Source organism: Phascolarctos cinereus, unplaced genomic scaffold (genome assembly GCF_003287225.1).
Source record: "Phascolarctos cinereus isolate Bilbo 61053 unplaced genomic scaffold, phaCin_HiC Scaffold_5;HRSCAF=322, whole genome shotgun sequence".
NCBI classification, from domain to species: Eukaryota; Metazoa; Chordata; class Mammalia; order Diprotodontia; family Phascolarctidae; genus Phascolarctos; species Phascolarctos cinereus.
Genome location: NW_027555958.1, coordinates 34,864,285 through 34,883,849, shown reverse-complemented (window position 1 = coordinate 34,883,849; position 19,565 = coordinate 34,864,285). Strand labels below are relative to the sequence as shown.

Sequence of the window (19,565 nt, the reverse complement as noted above, 5' to 3'; positions counted from 1 at the left end):
GTGCACCATGTTATTGCATTGATTCTAATAGGAACTAGCTCACTTTTTTGCTCTGTTCCATGGCTAGAGAGTGCACCTTTAGTGCTAGTCCAGCTGTCATAAATGTGGGGCCACTACCAATCTGTCACCAGTATGGAAGAAAAAACATTTCTGAGTGCGCTTCCCACTGACAATAGTACTTTTTTTTCTTTTAATTATTTATTTTGTCAGATATTATTTGATTACGTGGTAGACATTATAACAATCATTTTTAAAAACTTTGAGGTCTAAATTCTCTCTCCCTCCACTCTTCCCTCCTTGAGAAGGCAAGCAGTTGGGTATCAATTAATACACGTGAAGTCGTGCCAAACATATTTCCATATTAGCCATGTTGCAAAAGAAAACACAAGCAAAACAAAACAGTAAAAATAAAGTAAAAGAAAAGTGCTTCAGTCTACATTCAGAGTTCATCAGTTCTCTCTTTGGAAGTGGATGGGTCCTTTGGGATTTGTCATCCTGGGTCCTTTGGGATTGTCTTGGATCATTGTCTGGATCAGAGCAGCCAAGTCTTTCACAGTTGATCATCCTTACGATATTGCCATTATTGTGTATAAATGTTCTTCTGTTTCTGCTCACTTCATTTTTCATAAGTTCATTCATATAAGTCTTCCTAGGTTTTTCTGAAACCATTGCCATTGTCATTTCTTATAGGACAGTAGTACATCACAGTCATGTACCACAACTTGTTTAGCCATTCCCCTACTTGATAGGCGTCTCCTCAAATTCCAGTTCTTTACCCCTAAAGAAACAATCGCTACCAATATTTTCATACATACGAGTCCTTTTCCTTTTCCTTTGATCTCTTTGGGATACAGACCTAGTAGTGGTATTTCTGGATCAAAGAGTATACAGTTTTATAGCCCTTTGGGCATAGCTCCAAATTGTTCTCCAGAATGGTTGGACTAGTTCACAATTTCACCAGCAGTGCATTAGTGTCTTAATTTTTCCACATCTCCAGCATTCGTCATTTTCTTTTTTTTTTTTTGGATTAACCAATCTGATAAATGTGAGGTGTTATCGTAGAGTTGTTTTAATTTGCATTTCTCTAATCAGTAGTGATTTAAAGTACTTTTTAATGTCACTATTGATAGCTTTGATTTCTTCTGAAAACTGGCTGTTCATAACCTTTGGCCATTTATCACTTGGGAACGGCTCTTATTTTTGTAAATTTGGCTCAGTTCCCTGTGTATTTGAAAAATGAAGTCTTTATCAGAGAAATTTGCTATAAACATTTTTCTCATTTTCCTATTTTCTTCTAATTTTGGCCACATTAGTTTCATTTGTGCAAAAGCTTTTTAATTTCATGTAATCAAAAGTATCTTTTATTTCTTAGCATGATCCTTTCTATCTCGTTTGGTCATAAACTCTTTCTTTATCTATAGATCTGACAGGTACATTTTCCCATGCTCCTCTGATTTACTTGTGATATCACTCTTAATGTCTAAAATCATTTATCCATTTTGTCCTTTTCTTGATATACAGTGTGAGAATGTTGGTCTGTGCCTAGTTTCTGCCAGACTACTTTCCGGTTTTGCCAGCAGTTTTTATCGAATGTTGAGTTCTTACCCCAAAAGCTTGGATCTTTGGGTTTACCAAATACTAGCTTACTATGGTCATTTACTACTGTGTATTGCACTCCTTATTTCTTCCAATAATCCATCACTCTGTCTCTTAGCCGGTAGCAGATTGTCTGGATGATTACTGTTTTGTGACATAGTTTGAAATCTGGAACTGCTGGGCTGCCTTCCTTAGCATTTTTTCACATTGATTCCCTCCATATTCTTGAGCTTTTGTTCTTCCAGCTGAATTTTGTTGCTGTTTTTTCTAGCTCTATAAAATAATTCTTTGGTAGTTTGATTGGTATGGCACTGAATAAGTGAATTAACTTAGAATTGTCATTTTTATTATATTGACTCAGCCTACCCATGAGCCATTAATATCTCTCCAGTTGTTTAGGTCTGTTTGTGTGAAAAGTGTATTGTAATTGTGTTCATATAATCCCTAGGTTTGTCTTGGCAGGTAGACTCCTAAGTATTTTATATCGTCTGCAATTATTTTAAATGGAATTTCTCTTCACGCTGGAGTTTCTTTTTTTTTTTGTAGTATATAGAAATGCTGATATTTTTGTGGATTTATTTTCTATCCTGCATCTTTGCTGAAGTTGTTCGTTGTTTCAACTGGTTTTTTTTAAAGTTGATTCTTTAGGGTTCTCAAAGTATACCATCAATCATCTGCAAAGAGTGATAGTTTTATTTCCTCATTGTAATATCATACTTAAATGAATGTTAATGTTACGTGGCTACTAAATCAAAGCCAGGTGAAAAAAGTTACAGTGAAAAAACTGGAAACATTTGGCAAATGTAAAAGTCTAATATAAAGGATTCTGTTTAACTGAGTAAATATGTTTTGTAGGGTAAAGGTAATAATTTCTAAATAGTAGCCAGACGGGACTGTAAAGTTGGATTGAGTAAAAGATTGACATGTACACATACATATATATGCCCATATACACACACATATATATATATATATATATATATATATATATATATATATATATGTATATATATATATATATATTATCACTGTTGGGCTAACTGAAGTAGGAATAACAAAATGTTCTGGTAGCAGACTATTTGTGTTTTTGTTTTAGAAAGTGCATTCAGAGTATGGGTGTGGTTCATGTTAAAATACATGTGACTTGGGTGGCAAAGATTTGGTTTTGATGTCTTTGAAGGGGAATGCTCTGTGGGTTATATTTTTGATTTGCCATTTATGTATTAAAATCTGAACTGATCAGTAGAAAGTCTAATTTATTTGGACTTAAAATGAAATTAAGATTTCACTGGCATGCATAGCACTCTGGATTCTGAGAAGTCTAATTTTAATGCAAATTAAGCATTCACTAAAACAGGTTTTTTTAGCAGTCATCTTAACGTTTTATGTTTGTTACTTTAAACCAAATTGGGTTGTTTAATTTAGAGGAATAATTACAGGTTTAACATTATCAGTTAAGCATTATTTTAATTATCTTCAGGTTAAGTATGTTAGACTTTTGGAAGTTTTTTTTTGTTTATAGAAAAATTAGTTTGTTTTTTAGAAAAATTCCGTAGCATACCATTTACTTTCTATTCTAAGAACTCAGTCTATATAGTTTTTAACCTGGGGTACATTGACAAATTTCAGGGAATCCGTAAACTTGGATAGGAAAAAATTATATTTTTATTTTCATATCTTTTATTAACTATCCTTTTGATTAATAATTTTATAACACATCCATTCAAAGGCCTTTATATCACACTAGCTGCTATCCTTTGATGGCCCCCTTCTCTGTAACACTACATATTTTATTTTATGCATTTTAATAGTATTCTGTTAAAATTCTGTTTGTCAGGCTTTACCAACCTGACAAAGGGCTTGGGCTCCATGACACAAAAAAGGTGAAGAACCCTGGAAATGAATCAGGCTGAGCTTCAAAGAAATGAGGTGTGATTGGAAGAGTTTTGAGATTAGAGATTGTTTCCTTGGAGGAATGTCACCATATAAATTACTGAAAATAATCTAGTTTTTAAGAGAGTTATTTGAAAACAAGTTAATGTAGCTATTTTATATTTCAGTAGAAATATAAATTGCTTTAATTTCTCTATTGCTTTATACACCTAAGGATGCAACTTATTTTGTTTGTTTTGACACAATCTTAAGTTGTTTTGTATTTTTAAAAAAAAATTTCTGCTGTTATATCTAATTCAGTTACACTAAGCCTTTTACTATTCCCACCTAATAGAAAAATTATAGGAGTTTTTGCCGTAGTTGCAAGTGTTATTCCTAAACTCTTTTCTTAAAATTAATCAGCCATAAAAACATTTGGTTTCGTTGAACTGTATAAAAATAAAGGTAGCAGGTTTGTGGGCCCCTTGGCCTACTGGGAAACTCCCAGGTGGCACAAACTGAGGCATTCTGGGTAATGCCCCTTTCTTGACTATCTTTTCCTGTAATATTACTTAAACATCAGCCAAAATCAAGTCTTTATGCATGCTGACTTTAGAGACATCCTTTGGTGGCTCCCTCCTTTTGTCTCCACGATGTCATTTTATCATCCTTTGAAATGTTACTGGGCGGAAGGTCTTGAGATCCTCACAGCTCATAACGTAGCATGTTTCCTTAAGTGGAGCTCCAAAGCCCCAGCCTTTCTGCTCTTTCTAGCGTTAAATGAAACTTTGCTGTCTGTAGCTACTTTGTCGTCGGATAGAGTAAGTCTAGTTTAATGCCTATAGCTGTACTTTTAAGGAGAGGAGGAAGTTAATATGTATCTAATTGTATTCCGGAGAGGACTTTGGATTTAAGGCAATTTTAGTATTAACTCTCGATATGATCAGCTATTCAAAGAAACCATTTGAGGGAGCTGACATCTTTAAACGAGGTTCATCACTTAGAACTGGTTGCTTTTCTTACTGTTGTACTTCTGATAGAACTAAAAGTTGTGCTACAATAGGAACAGAACTTTTTCCTTAAATTGCTTAAATTCCTTGCCTGCGTGATTTCATGGAAATGAAGTTGGAAGGAACTTTAGAGGCCCTTAGCCCAGCCTGTACCTGAGCAAGCATCTCCTTTGCTACGTAGCACGCAGATGCTCTTTCAGTCTTTAGACTGCCTGCTGGGCAGGCCATTCCACTTTTGGTTCCTGACTCTCATTTTAGCATGTTAGCTATCCATCTCTCCATAAAAATCATTGGTAAAAATGTTGAACAGCATTGGGGCAAGCACAGATCCCTAGGGCACTCTCTTAGAGACCTCCTTTCAAGTTTAACAATGATCCATCCATGATTGTTCTTTGGGTTTCTCTTTCAACTACATTTTTCAGTCTTTTCCACAATAATAGCATGAGAGACTTTGTCTGTGCTTTGATAAAATCTAGGTAAACCGTCCATAGGATTCCCTCAAAGTTAGATGTTCACTAACCTTCTCTTTAATAACATGTAATAGAATTTTGTCAGGAATTAAAGACAAGCTTACTGATCTCCTGTTTGCAGACTTCATTCTCTTACTCTGATTTTGAAATTGGGACATTTGCCTTTCTCTAGCATTGCACTCATTTCTCTCCTTTTAGTGCTAGACCTGGAGTCTGGAAGACCAGAGTTCACTTCTGGCCTCAGGCATTTACTAGCCATGTGAAACTGGGCATGTCACTTAATTTCTGTCTTCCTCAGTTTCCTCATCTGTAAAATGGAGATCAAAACAGCACTTACCACTTAGGGTTGTTACGAGGATCAAATGAGATATTTGTAAAGTGCCCAGTGCAGTGCCTAGCTCATAGTAAGCACTATGTAAATGTTAACTATTACTATTATTATTATTATTATTATTATTATTACTATTATTATTAAATTCAGAGACTATTATAAAATGTTGCATTTGCTGTTGGTTTTGGGCTTGGCTGCTCTTGCCTGTTTTTCTTTGTTAAAAGGGAAGGATTACTGGATGGAGGTTGGGAGTGGGTAATATCTGGAAATGACCATGATGTAAAAATAAAAGGTATCAATAAAAGTCTGTGGTATATGTCAGACTATATCCAGTATTACCCTTCTTCCCTATCATAAATTCTAAGAATCGTTTGGCACTTCCCTTCGAGGCTTCCATCATTTCCTTCCCAGAAACAAGTTTTTCCTTGTCGGTAAGAATCCTGTCCAGAGCAGAAGTGTCTCATTTAGGTTCTTCCATCTTTTGAAAGATTAAGGCAGCAAGTCATTATTGGCCGTTCTGCTTTTGGCTGAGAAAGAGCTCCAGTAGCAGATAATCAGAATCCCCATCACTACTCTGTTATGCCTCTTTGTGATCTATTTCCTTAACTTCTCTATTTTCTCTGTCTGTATAGGTGATGTTTAGTCAACTCTGATGGCTATACTGTTTGTTTTTTCCTACAGTGATCTTCCTGCCAGTGTTTACTGTATTTACCCCGAGTTGTAGTTCCTGGATTTCTTCAATGAATGTATTTTTTTAAATGTTTCTTCTTTATATTTGATGCCATTCTTTTATCTGCTCTTTTCCTTTTAAGTAAGATATATCCTTCCAGAGCCATATTTCCATCACGGATCTCAGTTGAGACTTGGGATGAGAACCGAGGAGTTCAAATTTGTCTCCTTGTGTTGAATCTCGAGTTCAGCCTGGCTTTTGTACATTTTTGCAGTCATCTGAGGCCACGGATTTTATTACTGATGCCTTTCTTAAATTTTGTCTGCTGTGAATTTCTGGGTCTCTTAACTACTCGTTTGGTGGGTATATGTAGGGGGTTTTCTTGGGAGACCTTAGGGGTCATCCAGGTCAACTTCCATCATTGTTACAGATAAGGAGTTGGAGTAAGTGACCTTCTAGAAGTCCCTTCCCTCGATAAAACAGGCTCAGAGAAGTGAAGAGACTTGCCACAGGTCACCCAGGGGAAGTAAGGGGAAGAGTCAGCATCCGAAGCCATTGGAATTGTCCTCAGTTTAAAACCAGCTCACTGAGAGAGCGTCTGGTGCCAGAGTGTCTCCTTCATGCCTAAGTTTCCCTCATCAACCAAGAAGCAGGCTCTCTCAGCCTGCCGTGAATTCCCATCCTTGAAACTCACAGCTGCTGTTCATGCAGCACCTCACAGTTTCCGGCACTCTTCCTAACTGCCATTCTGTGTGATCCTGAACAGCCCTAAGATATCAGGAAGCTGTGCAGGCATTATTCCCATTTTGCAGATCAGGAACCAAGTACAGGGACATTAAATGGTTTGTCCACAGTCATACAAGTGGCAGAGCCCTCCTTTGAACCCGTAACTTCTGACTCCAGATACAGCACTCCTACTACACTCAGAGTTGCTTCCTGATTTCCTAATGAATCAAAAGGCTTTAATTTCTCTGAAACTTCTTGTGACTAGATGCTAGAAACATACCATATTGGTACTCCAAATATAACATGCTGATTTAATGAAACTGAAATTGAGCCTATACCTCAACCCTCCACAGTAGATGGACTTAGAGGCTTTTGTGGGAGGTCCCCCGTAAACTACTCTGTGTCCTCACTCCAGGGTCTCCTTAACTTGTCTCTTGGGGCATAGGAAGGAAAGAAATGTATTGTGTGAGAAGAGAAAGGTAGTCTGGGAAGTTTAGTTGAATACTGGAGTCCTCATTAGGGTTGTGAAAATCTTAATTATGGCTGCTCCGTTGAACTGAAAAGGCCAAAGGTAGCCAATGCTTTGATGAAGGTATGTAGGGCTCTCTGTCTTACTCAGCTATCATATCTCCTAAAGGATGCTGGGGTCAGCTATCATATGCTTCCACCATTCCCCTTTCCCTCTCTCATCTCCCCTGCCAAATTATCAAGAGGGTGGCTAAAGGTAATGTAGCAGCTGTAACGTCCTTCCTCATTGGAAAAAAGATGGATTTACAGGCTTTGGGAACAGCTGAATTAAGTCTCGTTAAGTGAAGCTGGTCTCATTCCTTCTAAGTTAACTGAAATCAAGCTTTCTGAAAGAGGGTTTGATAGAAACCAAGGCTAACTTTGTTTGAGATAGTTGTGTGGTCATCCCTCCACATTTGGTAGTTTTGATTATTTGTAGGTTGGCCATCGATAACTAAATGGGAATTTTGGGAGATTTGCCACACACTTCAGTAAATCACAGATGACACGTGTATGTAAAGAAAACTTAAAATTTTTAATGAGTCATAAATGCTATATATTATTAATCTGTCTTATTGTTTACTACCATAAGTCTGCATACATAAATTTATTACAAACAGTAAAATTTTGTTAGAAGTTTCAGTGTGCTAAAGAATTTATAGGCTGTGCACTCTCTTTGGGAATGCCTCCTCTTTTCCTCTACTGTCCAGATCCAGTCATGTGATTTTCTCCCACAGTGAAGGTTGTATCCTGCACTTTTCATGAAGCAGTTGCTACAGCTGCACCGGCTGCTGCAGAGATTCTGCAGAGTGTGCGAGATACCAATCTCTCTCCTGTAGAAACTGCAACTTTTTTATGGGTGCAGCGTGCTGTTTTACTTGCTTTGTGGGTTAAACAGTTATGAACAGAATTATTAAAACAAAGGTTTGGGGTGGGTCCTAGAGTTATTTGAGGTTTTTCACATGCTGGGGGAGGGGTCCTGTGCCCCTAACCCCAAGAATATCAAAGGATAACAGTTGCAGCCTTCCCTCTATGGAACCAGAATGGAAGAGCAGCTTGTTCCTTTCTTCTGCAAACCATTTTTCCCTCTCTGAAACTGCAATAATGGGTAGATCTTAAACACATTTTTTTTATTAATTTATTTTGATTTATCAACAATCACTTCCATAAGCTTTTGAGTTTAAAATTTTTCTCCTCCTCCCTCCCCAAGACCGCAGGCAATCTGATATAGTCTTAAGCACATTATTAACACACGTGTCTTTTGAAGCATGGCAGAGCCTTCTTATGGAGGATGTGAGAGGTGTTGGCTAAAGAGCTGACTTTAGAGCCAGGAGGAGATGGGTTCAAGTCTTGCTCCTGACATACACTGACTGCTGCTTTTACCCTCTCAGATCTGAAGCCACTATGAGAAACTTGCAGAACAATTCTCTCTCCATTCTGGTAGAGGGAGTTTCCTTACCAGGAGTTCCCTACACCAGTGAAATCACAGGTTCAGAGCAGAGCCCCGAAGAAAAAGTGGAAAGAATAAATAAAAATGTGTTTATTAAGCACTTAGTATGTAGCAGGCAAGCAAGCCATTGGCTGAGAGTGGGGGGGGGGTAGAAACCCCAAAGCTAAACTTTGTATCCCTAGAATTTAGCACAGTTTCTGGCATAAGTAATTGTTTAATGCTTTTTGATTAGTTGATTGGCCTAATAAACAACATTAAAGATATCTACTATCTTCCCTCTTAAAGACTTGTCAGAACAGATGATTATTCCCCACTTTTGGTGATTCTTGTGGTTACAAGTGATGTTGCTAAAAAAAAGCCAGAAAACACTGGTTAAAAATTGATAACTTGGGCAAGAGGCATGCTAAAAACCCAAAGGGGTTCCAGATGGAGTTTTCATCATTGTTGCTTTTGATGGCAAGGGACATAGATAATGAACTTCGGGAGATAAGCAGATAGTGTCTAAGAGTGAGATTCAAATTTCTGGAACACAGCTTAAAAAAATAGGAATGAGGGGCAGCTAAGTGGCCCAGTCGATAGAGCTGTGGTCCTGAAGTCAGGAGGACCTGAGTTCAAATGTGGCATCAGACCAAACACTTGATACTTACTAGCTGTGTGACTCTAGGCAAGTCATTTAACCCCAATTGCCAAAAAAAAAAATTAGGAATGAAAGGTTTCTGACCAGGGATGGAGTGCCACTAACAAAGGCTGGTAAGAATACATTTGAAAATAGAATCAAAAGATCTCTAACCCAAAAAGGAAATGGGAGGTAGAGAAGAAACCTACTAAAGTGTATCTTCTGAGATTGATACCATAGAGAGTAACTACAATGTAGAAAGAAAAAAAAAAGAATTAGAATTGAAGACAAATTGTCACAGTAGACCAAAAAAAAGGAGGTAGTAGTAAAAACTCATAATCTCAATTGTCTGTAGACAATGAAGCCCAATCCAAGAACCAGAGAGAGGGAGCGCAATAGAGAAAGAACATTTGGGTAAAGATCAGTGGAGGCAGAAACAGTTTTGTCTTTGGAGTATATTACCAGTCTCCTGAGCAGAAAAAAGAAAGCTGGAGTTTGGGATATATATCCCAAGGCTGATGTGGCGATGGCGTAGAGCAGGGATGGATTTCGTTTATCTTTGGTTCAGTTGTCGTGATCTTTGTTGGTGTTTGCTTTTTATCAGAGGCAGAGCAGCTTATAATTTCTTGCCTTGCTTTAATGATAACTTCTTTCAAAAGGTGGAGAAACAAGTAAGGGAAAATTCTGTTCTGATTCTGATTATGACCACAGAGGAAAGATTCGTTGCTGGAATAGAAATGACAGGAACCTCACTGGGGAAGTAACCACTGTCTCTTAGAGTTAGCCAGGCATAGTCTGACATTCACCTGAGAGCCAACTTCAAAGAGTTCAGAGGAAGGAAGTAGGTAGTATCTCACACACTAAAATTCTGTAAAGGTCGTCAGCTCAGAAAAATGAGAAAATTTCAAGAATCAAATAGTGAAGCTATTTCAAGGGAAGCAGTTCTAGTGAGAGGAGAAAATGGGAGTTGTCTGAAGAGATGGATGTGGGGTGTACAGAGGGAGAACTCACCTGACAACTTAAATTCCTAAAAGATGTGTATAGAAGATAGAAGCAACAGGTAACAGAAGATAACTATAAAAGTGTGGTATGTTTATTTTAAGTGCCAGGGGTACTGAAGCTCAGAATGAGGAAAACCAAGGGCAGTACGGAGCGTTTTGTGTTTTTAAACTCTTTGGGATAGGAGGAGAGATGGCAGGACTGCTTAGGTGTATGGGACAATAACAGCTGACAATAGAAGGTCAAAGAAGTTGCAAAACTACTCGTCTTATTTTCCTTCTGTTTTCTTTGCTAAGGAAAATGACCTTTGGACTGAAAATAAGAACCAAAAATGGCTAATAGAGAGCAAAAGAATGCCCAGTTGCCCTTCATGAGTTCAGGTCATCTGGTCCAGATGAACTGTCTCCTGAGGTACTGAAAGAATCAGCAGAAGTAGCTATTGAGCCCCTCTCAGTGATCTGCAAGATTGTGGGGAACAGATGAGGGACGACAGGACTGGCCAGAGAAAGGCATACATCCCAGTTTTCAAGAGAAGAAAATAGTCTGTCTTGCATAAGTTGGTGAACATCACATCAATTCCTGGGAAATTTTGACCGTGCTATTAGAGGTGATTCGTGAATGTCTAGAAAAGGAAGCAGCGTGGCTTCATCCAGAATAGGTCATGCCAGATGAAACTGTATTTCCTTTGTTGACAGAGGTTCTAGATGGGTAGATCAAAAATTGCTTTAGATATAGTTGACCTAGATTTTAACTAAGCATTTAATAAAAGATCTCATGCGATCTTTTTGGAGAAGACTGAAAGATGTGTAGTATATTATAGCAAAATTGCATTTGAAAGTGATCACATGGCCTGTGCAAAGTAGCCCTTAATGGTTTGATGTCAGCTTGGAAGGGAGCTACCTTGTGTGACCCTAGGACAAGTCCCTTAGCCTCAGTCAACCTCATTTTTCTCATCTGTACAATGGAGGGGATTGAGCATTTGTGTGTATGTATTAGGTTGTATGTAATATGTAAAAAGCTTTAGGAACATTTGAGTTCTATGTAAATGTTAGGTATTGTCAAAGTGCCCCACCCTGGGGAGTTGTGCTTGGCCCTTTGGGGTTTAACATTTTTACCATTGACTTTGGTAAAGGTACTGTGGGTATACTTTTCAGATTTACAGATAACACAAAGCTTGAGAATGAAAACTAACCAGTGGGTGGCACTCAGGATCCCCAAAGATCTTGACAGCCTAGAATGTTAGGCAGAATCAAACAAGGTATTTTTTGTCTTTGTATCCTCAGAGTCCAGCACCTCGTAGGTACTTAATAGATGTTTGAATGAATGAATGTAGATGAAATTTAATAAGAATAAATGTGAAATCTTAATCTTGGGTTCATGAAAGATAGAGGTGACATGGTGATATAGCTAGTCTTTTTTTTGTGGGGGGGGAGTCCAAGGGCTTTGTTAGATTGTAAGTCAAAAGAGTGATAGGGCAGCCAAGAAAAGTGCCAATGTCGTTCTTGGGCTGCAGCGAGAGGTGTGACCTCCAAGGGCTTGGAAGACCAAAGTGCCTTCAGACTGTGCACTGCCCTGTCGAGACCGTGTCTGGAGCAGTAGGGTCAGTGGTTGGTGCCACAGTTTAGGAAGGAGGTTGATAAGCTCGAGAACATCTAGAGGAATATAGTCAAAATACAGTGAAGAGCCTTGAGTTTACAGCATGTGGAGCCAGTGACAAAACTGGACGTGCTTATGCTGGAGAAGAGACTAGCACGGTGCTTGCCACATGGGTGTTTAATATTACTTATTTGATTGTAGCCTGGGGAGGGATAGAGAAGGAGGTTATGTGGAAGAGAGGTTAGATTTGTACCTTTTGCCCCTGAAACATTGTCTAAAAGTTATCAAGTGCACATGTAGACTTATCATCGTGAAAATCTTACTAATGATTAGAGCTACCCCAAAGTGGCGTGGGCAGCCTTAGGGAGGTAGCAGGTGTCCCTTTACTGGAAGTTTTCATGCCAAGCTTGGATGACCACTTACAAACTGTTGTCACAGGTGTTTTTTTTCTGGCATAGGTTGGAATAGATGACCCACTGAGGTGTGATTTTGTGTGAATGTGTAATGGTGGTGGGGAAGGAGGTGGAATTAGCATTTTTCATGAAGATGGAATAAGATGAAAATGAGCAGCAAGGACAGCAATTGGGAAGAGAAATGAAATTACATGATAATTGCCTGTAGTGTGCTAATGTCTTGTATGGGTGTTTAATAACTTTATTGAATTTCAGGGGACTATCTACCATCTTCCTGGAAAGAATTTAGGGATGGGCCAAATGAAGATTGGGGAGATTACACACTGATAGCAATTTTACTTACTTACTGTATTAATGCCAGGTTTCCCTCCTGCTCTTTCACTTACTTCCCTCCCTCTCTAGTATTCCCCTTCCCCTACTGAGAGAAGGGATTTGGGGCATTGGTTCTGATTTACTTGATCTCAGAGCCTTTGGGATGACTCTGCTTCTGAATTCTCATTAATTATGATGTTATTTAGCAATATATTTCCATTTTATTCTGTCCCCAACTTATCAAGTAAACCACCACCATTTCTAGTGTGATTATGAAAGCTCTGACCTCAGAGCTTTTAGCTTTTTAGCCACAGACTTGTAAAGGATGTTAAAATTATTTTGTAAAGATTTCTCGAATCTTCCGGGGCCATATTAGTGAGGTACCAGAAAGCCATCTTTCCTGGCCAAGATACAGTGTCCTATTCACTTAGAGCTTCTAACAGGAGCTAGAGTGGATGTGTCTGTTTCCAGTGGGCTCCTTGAAATGAAATTCCAAGTGATCATTGCTCTAGTGGCGCTTTGTTTTATGTGTATTTGAATTCACAAAGGAAAGTCTGTATCAAGCAGCAAGGCAATTGTTTCCAAACTTTCAGTGATATCTTCCCTTTTATACTCTATATAAAACAATCTACACAAATCATTTTTAGCTTGTGTTTTAGTCCAATAAAATAAAACATTTTTTATAATCTTTATAACAACTTAAACATACAGAAAAAGTAGCAAAATGACAGTAGCTGTACTGCATTGTTGTCACAGGATCATAGATTTCCAGATGCAGAGGATCTTTGAGCTCATCCAGTCCAACCCTCTCCTTCTACAGCTGAGGAAAATGAGGCCCAGAGGAGGCGGAATGTCTTCTTCCCTCCACTTCCCCCCTAATGAGGGTGAAGGAATGGAGACCAGTACCTGCGGCTACCTATGAGACCATTTGGTACTGCTCCCCTTCTGCCACTGCCCACCATCTGGAGCAAATCCACTCAGTTTTGTTGGCTCCAGTTTGAACTTTTTCATTGGAAATAAGTGAGTATATTTCTGTGGAAATTATGCTAGTAGATATCCAGTAATCTGGGCCTTTGCTTTCCTGCCCCACAGTTGGGAAAACCCTGCCTTAAGGTGAATTTTTAAATTGCATCAAGAATGCAGCCAGATGGTGGTCTGACACATTGTAAGTGTAATGGAATTTTCCATTAAAAAAAATGGAGAAGTCGTCTTTACCCAAGTTCCATCTTGGAAGAGAGAGCAACAGGATAGTTGATGCTTAACTAGCTGTGTGACTCTGGACAGCTCACTTAATCTTCAGTGCTTTGGTTTCCTCATCTCTAAAAAGAAGAGGTCGGACTTGACTTCTTGGGTACTTGCCAGTTCTCAGTCTGCGATCCTGTGATCTAGTCCACCCCTTTCCTCTTGGTTATGTTGTCTGATTGTTGAGCATCTCATCCCATCATAAAGCCAGGAAGGAGAGGTTAGCTTGTCCATCCACCTTCCCTTTCAGATCCTGCCTCCTTGATCAAGTGTCTTGAAGACTGACCCAGGAAATAGTGGTGCTCACAGTCACTGTAGTGATTAACTGCTTCATGGCTCACACTTTAGAAAGCTAGGGGATGTGCTTCTTGCCTAACCAGTTTCATCCCTAACACTACAGGATGTCATTTAAGCAGCGTCCTGGACTGCATATCTACTTATTGAAAGCGGTGATCAGTTTTGGAAGAGGATAATCAGATGGTTGCAAAATGGTCCTTACTGTGAGTGCAAAATTCTAATTTCACATGCTAGGAAAACGTCCGATGTGTTTTGCTTTGGGACTAGTTAACTAGAATTAGTGCTAGAAGATGAAGCTTGAGGAAAACTGTACGTGGTTGTTATTACTACACAGCAGACAGAGACTCAGGTTGTTTGCAAATGAATAAATGACCTGGTGTGTTTTTCCTTTATTATATAGTCGAGACCAAAGGTGTAAATTGTTGTGGGGTGGGGGTTGATGGGATGTCAGATATTTTCATATGAATCGAGGTATCTTGTCAGAACTTCAGGGTTGGATTCTTATAATTTGGGTATTAAATAGCAAACTTGTCTTTGAGGTGAGCCAGTGAGAGCCCCAGGTGGCTTCAGGAATACTGCTTGAGTAGTGTTGAAGGGAATAATCTGCCTTCATTTAACTCAGTTGAGAAGCACAAAGCCCTAATTAAAATCTACCTAAAGAAAGAGTCACTAGTGACAGGGAAACAAATTAAGAAATCCTTGAGTGTTGGGAGGTAAAGATTCATTCCCTTCAGAGTGCTCAGCAGAAAACGCAAGGTGCACACTTTGGGAGCACGCTGTCGTTAAATCACATGACTGAAAACTGATTGGGCCTGATTAGCAAGGACTCTGCTACAGAAGCATGAGGGGAGGTGGCCTTTTCCAGCTCCCTTTCCTTTTTGTCTGAGCACGTGGCATCTGTTTCAGGCTTTTTGTTTCCCTGTTCAGACCTTGTCACAAATTTTCCTTCTCATCTTCCATTTCAGGTCATGATTACAGGGTTATTAAAGGATGCTGTGTTAGTCAGTGACATAAGGCTCAGTTTGGGTTGGGATATGATTTAATTAAGTGGAGGACCAGAACACAGTATATGGTAAAAAAAAAATTATTATTGTTGCTTAGGCTCTCGAGGTATAATTGTGAATTATCTTTTCAGATATCAAAGCATTAATATTTAATTTAGTTCAACAATCATTTTATTCAGTGATTTAGTAAATGCACAGGCTCACTTGCTTACACCCCTCCCTACCCACCTCAACCTTCTCCTCCCTGCCCAGGCTCTATAGTATGGCATTGAGAAAATGAAGACCCCACCCCCCTGATAACCTGTGTCACAACCCTCCTCATCTACTCCTGTATCTTCTAAATTACTGAAGTTATTTTTCAAGCAGTTGAAGTCTAAGGCAAGCTTACTTTGGGCAGAGACATTTCTCTTTTTGCAGAGAACTCCACCAATGCCCCTTATGTACTCACTGGGACAGGCACCACCTGTCTCTGGGCCATTTGGATGCTTTGCCACATGTTGTGGAAGCCCATGAATATAGAAACTCTATGCCTTTTTCTTGTCTCTGGTGTTCTGGCTGAGCTGGTAGCTAGCATCTCAGAGTTTGTGCTTCACCATGAGGTCAAGGGCATCTTCCTTAGGACACACACAGAATTACAGTGGGAATGGTGAAAGATGATGTACATCTGAGCAGACATTGCTGTCATGTTCAGAACTGCTATAGTAACTGGACTCCTAGCCCATACTTCTGGAACATGGGATCCCCCACTTCCTACATCCCTCACAGCAGTTGTGGCTCCCAAGATCTGGCTGCTACTAAAGGCAATCCAAAAGGTGATTATGATCTGGTGGCACAGTATTATTGGAATAGTAGCTGGAGTGACTGTGGAAATTACATTCTCCCAGTTGAGTGGTATGTTGTTAGCCTATCTGTCCCAGTTTTTCACTGCCAGTCAATGTGAGGTGGTATAAGAAGGGATGCGGGAAAAAGAAGAAACTGATTTCCAAATTGGAAGCTGCAACAGTCTAATAAGACACACTACATATGCAGCCATACATGATTCATTCTTGTGTGTACATATGTGTACTTGCGTTTTTCCACTCCATCAACTACTGTTGGGCCACACAGGAGCCTACATCATTCTGCATGTGACAGCACTGGCTGTGTGCACGTGACCCTGTCCGTCCATAAGCAGCGTTGACTGGACTCCAGGCATCGTTAGCCTTTCACTGAGGTTAACAAATGTTGGTATATCCATGTGAACAAGGATTTGAAATATCTTTTTTAAAATTTCATTTTTTTGCAGCTTTACTTAGGACTTTTCCTTCCCTTTCTCAAACAATCCTTATGCTAGAAAGAAATATCAGTAATAAACTGTTAAGATACTTGGAGGAAATTTTTTGAAACTGTGCTTGAAGGGAATTGTTTTTCTTGATCTTTAGATAATATCTTTGATCACTATTGTGTTGCATGCCTAGTATGTGCATAAATTATGTGAAGTTTTGCCTCTGACTTTGAACCTGTATGGCATTACTACTAATCTTTTTCTCCCTAAAGATAACATAGACTGATCCAAATTGTAATGTGACCTTTTCTTTTTACAGTTATTTCTCATGCATTAATGTTAAGAACATTATTATTAAGAACACCAAATTGACTAAAAATGACTTGGGAGGGAATTCAGAGCCTTTTTAAAAAATAGTTATTTATTTATTTGTTTGTTTTTATTGATTTATTTTTAGTTTTCAACAATCACTTCCATAAGCTTTTGAGTTTTAAATTTTTTTCCACCTCCCCCTCCAAGACGTCATGCAATCTGACATAGGCTCTACATGTATATACGTTCCTATTGCACGTATTTTCACATTAGTCATGATTATCATTTTTCTTTGGTTGGTTGGTTGGGTTTTTTTGCAAATCAGTCTGGGTTAGGCAACTTGCCCAGGGTCATGCAGCTAGTGAGTGTCATGTGTCTGAGGTCAGATTTGAACTTAGGTCCTCCTGACTCCAGGGCCGGTGCTGTATCCACTGTGCCATCTAGCTGCCCCCAAAAATAGAAGTTTCTTCACACCTTTGTCTGGTATGACAAGAATCCATTGATATTGTGAGCATTTGTGATGCGTTTTTAATAAGTGGAGCCATTGTGGATTTTTTAAATGTCTACAGTGTGCCGGGTACGTGCTAGACTATGGAGATACAGAGACAGAAATGAAAGTGTCCCTGCTCTCAGGGTGGACGGTTACAGCATGTAGACAAACAAACGAGTAAACATTAGATATCTGTACAAAGTAATTTGGCTAAGTTCACTGACTGGGCAAAGCAGAAAAGGTCTCTTGTAAACGAAAGTTGGCATTGAGCTGAGCTTTGAAGGGAGGTAGGGGGTCCAAGAGTTGCAGTCGAGGAAGATGTTTCCAGCCTGTGCAAAGGCTTAGGGGTAGGAGATGGAATGTCATGGTAGACTGATAGCAGACAGGCCAGTTTGGCTGGGGGGCAGAGTGCCCAAGAGGGAGTGATGCCTAGAAGGGTGGATTGGAGCTGGATTCCATAGAGGCCTGGAAATTCTGAAGAGAGAAGCTTATAAAGGATTAGCAATTTAATAGTTACATAGAGCACAGGTATCACACTCAAATAGAAATGGGGCCTCTAAATGATGCCTTAAGGATCCCTGCAGGCACATCTTGACTTGTTTTTAAAATATAATGTTATCTACATTTTATTTTTTTATTTTGTTAAATATTTCCCCTTTATATTTTAGTCTAGTTTGAGCAGCACTTGGGAGTGTTGTGATCATGTGTTGGACATCTCTGATGTAGAAGATGGATTGGAGAGAAGAGAGCCCAGAAACAAGGAGGCCTAGTTAGAAGTCTGTTTTACTAGTCAGAGGATCAAAGCTTTAGGGGCCAGAGAGACCTCAGAAGCCATCTAGTCCAACCCTGTAATTTTAGGGCAGCTAGGTGGTGCAGTGGATGGAGCTCTGCCCTTGGAGTCAGGAGGACATGAGTTCAAATCCTGCCTCAGACACTTGATACTAGCTGTGTGACTCTGGGCAAGTCACTTAACCCCAATTGCCTCACAAAAAAAAAAAAAAGACATCCTCCAACCCTGTAATTTTACCGAGGTAACTGAAGTCCAGAGATCTTAGGTGGTTTGCCTGAGGTCACCCTGCTCGTGTGTGGCAGAGCTGGGATCTGAACTGAAGACCTATAACTCTAAATCCACAGTTAATTGATCATCTTCCTTAGTATTGAGGAAGCAAAGCTGAGGAAGATTACCAGTCAGACACAATTGAAGGGTCTCATACAACTCACAAGGCAATTCAAACCCACATTGTGCCCCCAATAGCAGCAGCTTTATGTGGAGCTGACTTTTACAAGCTTTTACAATTTGAATTATCGAGCAGAGGCCAAGTTTTCCAATAATTGTATTACCGAATTCTCAGCCTTAAAAAAATGTCCATATAGGTTTCATTCAGTACAGATCATGGCATGATAAGTAGAAACAAAAGGAAAAAGACCTCCGGCCTTGCAGCGTGTGAACTTAGACATGCAACGAGCTGCCTGATGATTGTACTCTAGGTTCTGATGGATGCTAACGTACATAGTGGAATAGCCCCCTTATTTACTTCAGTTCACCTACAGGGCCACAAATCTGCAACTCTGTGCAATGGCCATGATACACAAAGAAAACTGGCTGGGAAGAGAAATCGACTGCTTAAATCGGTAGGGTGGACTTAGTAGATTACAAAGTATTCTGTAAAGTCAGGAAGTCCAGGTAGGAAGGGATAAAACCCTCAACTCTGATGTCTGTGATGTAAATGAAGGGAGGGAGGATAGACAGGAGAAATGGTATGGAGTCAGAATTGACAGGGCTTGACAGCTGCTTGCTTTGATGGTGAGTGAGAGTGGAAAGTCTAAAGGGACTACCTCATTGTGAAGCTGGGTGACTGTGAGAATGTGGGTGTCCTTGACAGAAATGATTAGAGGGTGGGTTTAGGAGGAAAGCTCATGAACTCAGTTTTGGACCCGAGTTTGAGATGTTTATGGGATGTGTAGATGAGATGTCCAGCAGATAGTCAAGACTGGAGCTCCAAAGAGAGATAAGGGTCAGATCTCTAGATCTGGGAATCTTCTGTATTGAGATGATAGTTAAACTGATTGGAGCTTATGAAATCACCAAGAGAGTGTAGGGAGACGTGGGCCAGGACCAAGCCCTGACATATACCCTCACATCGGGGTGAGGAAAGGTCAGTCAGATAGATCGGAGGAGAATCATGACAGAGTAATGTTAACAATGATTGATTCTAATGATTCTTTGTCACTAATGCTTCCTGTGACCTTGCTTTCAAGTGTAGTGGTTTTCTTTAACAATTCTTGACTAGGTTTATTAAATGAGCTTCATTGATGTTTTAGAAACTTGATGTTAAATAAGAAATCTTAAACCTGGTTCCTCCTGACCTCCATAGCTAAATTTGCATA

The 19,565-nt window shown here is 39.4% G+C and overlaps 1 protein-coding gene and 1 pseudogene across 1 annotated transcript in view; both read left to right on the top strand.

Annotated features, from left to right (window-relative positions):
• NLK (nemo like kinase) overlaps window positions 1–19,565 on the top strand; it is a 125,016-nt gene that overhangs the window by 34,449 nt on the left and 71,002 nt on the right. The gene's annotated exons all lie outside the window — the stretch shown is intronic.
• Window positions 13,419–16,061, top strand: LOC144457933 (tetraspanin-7 pseudogene; annotated as a pseudogene).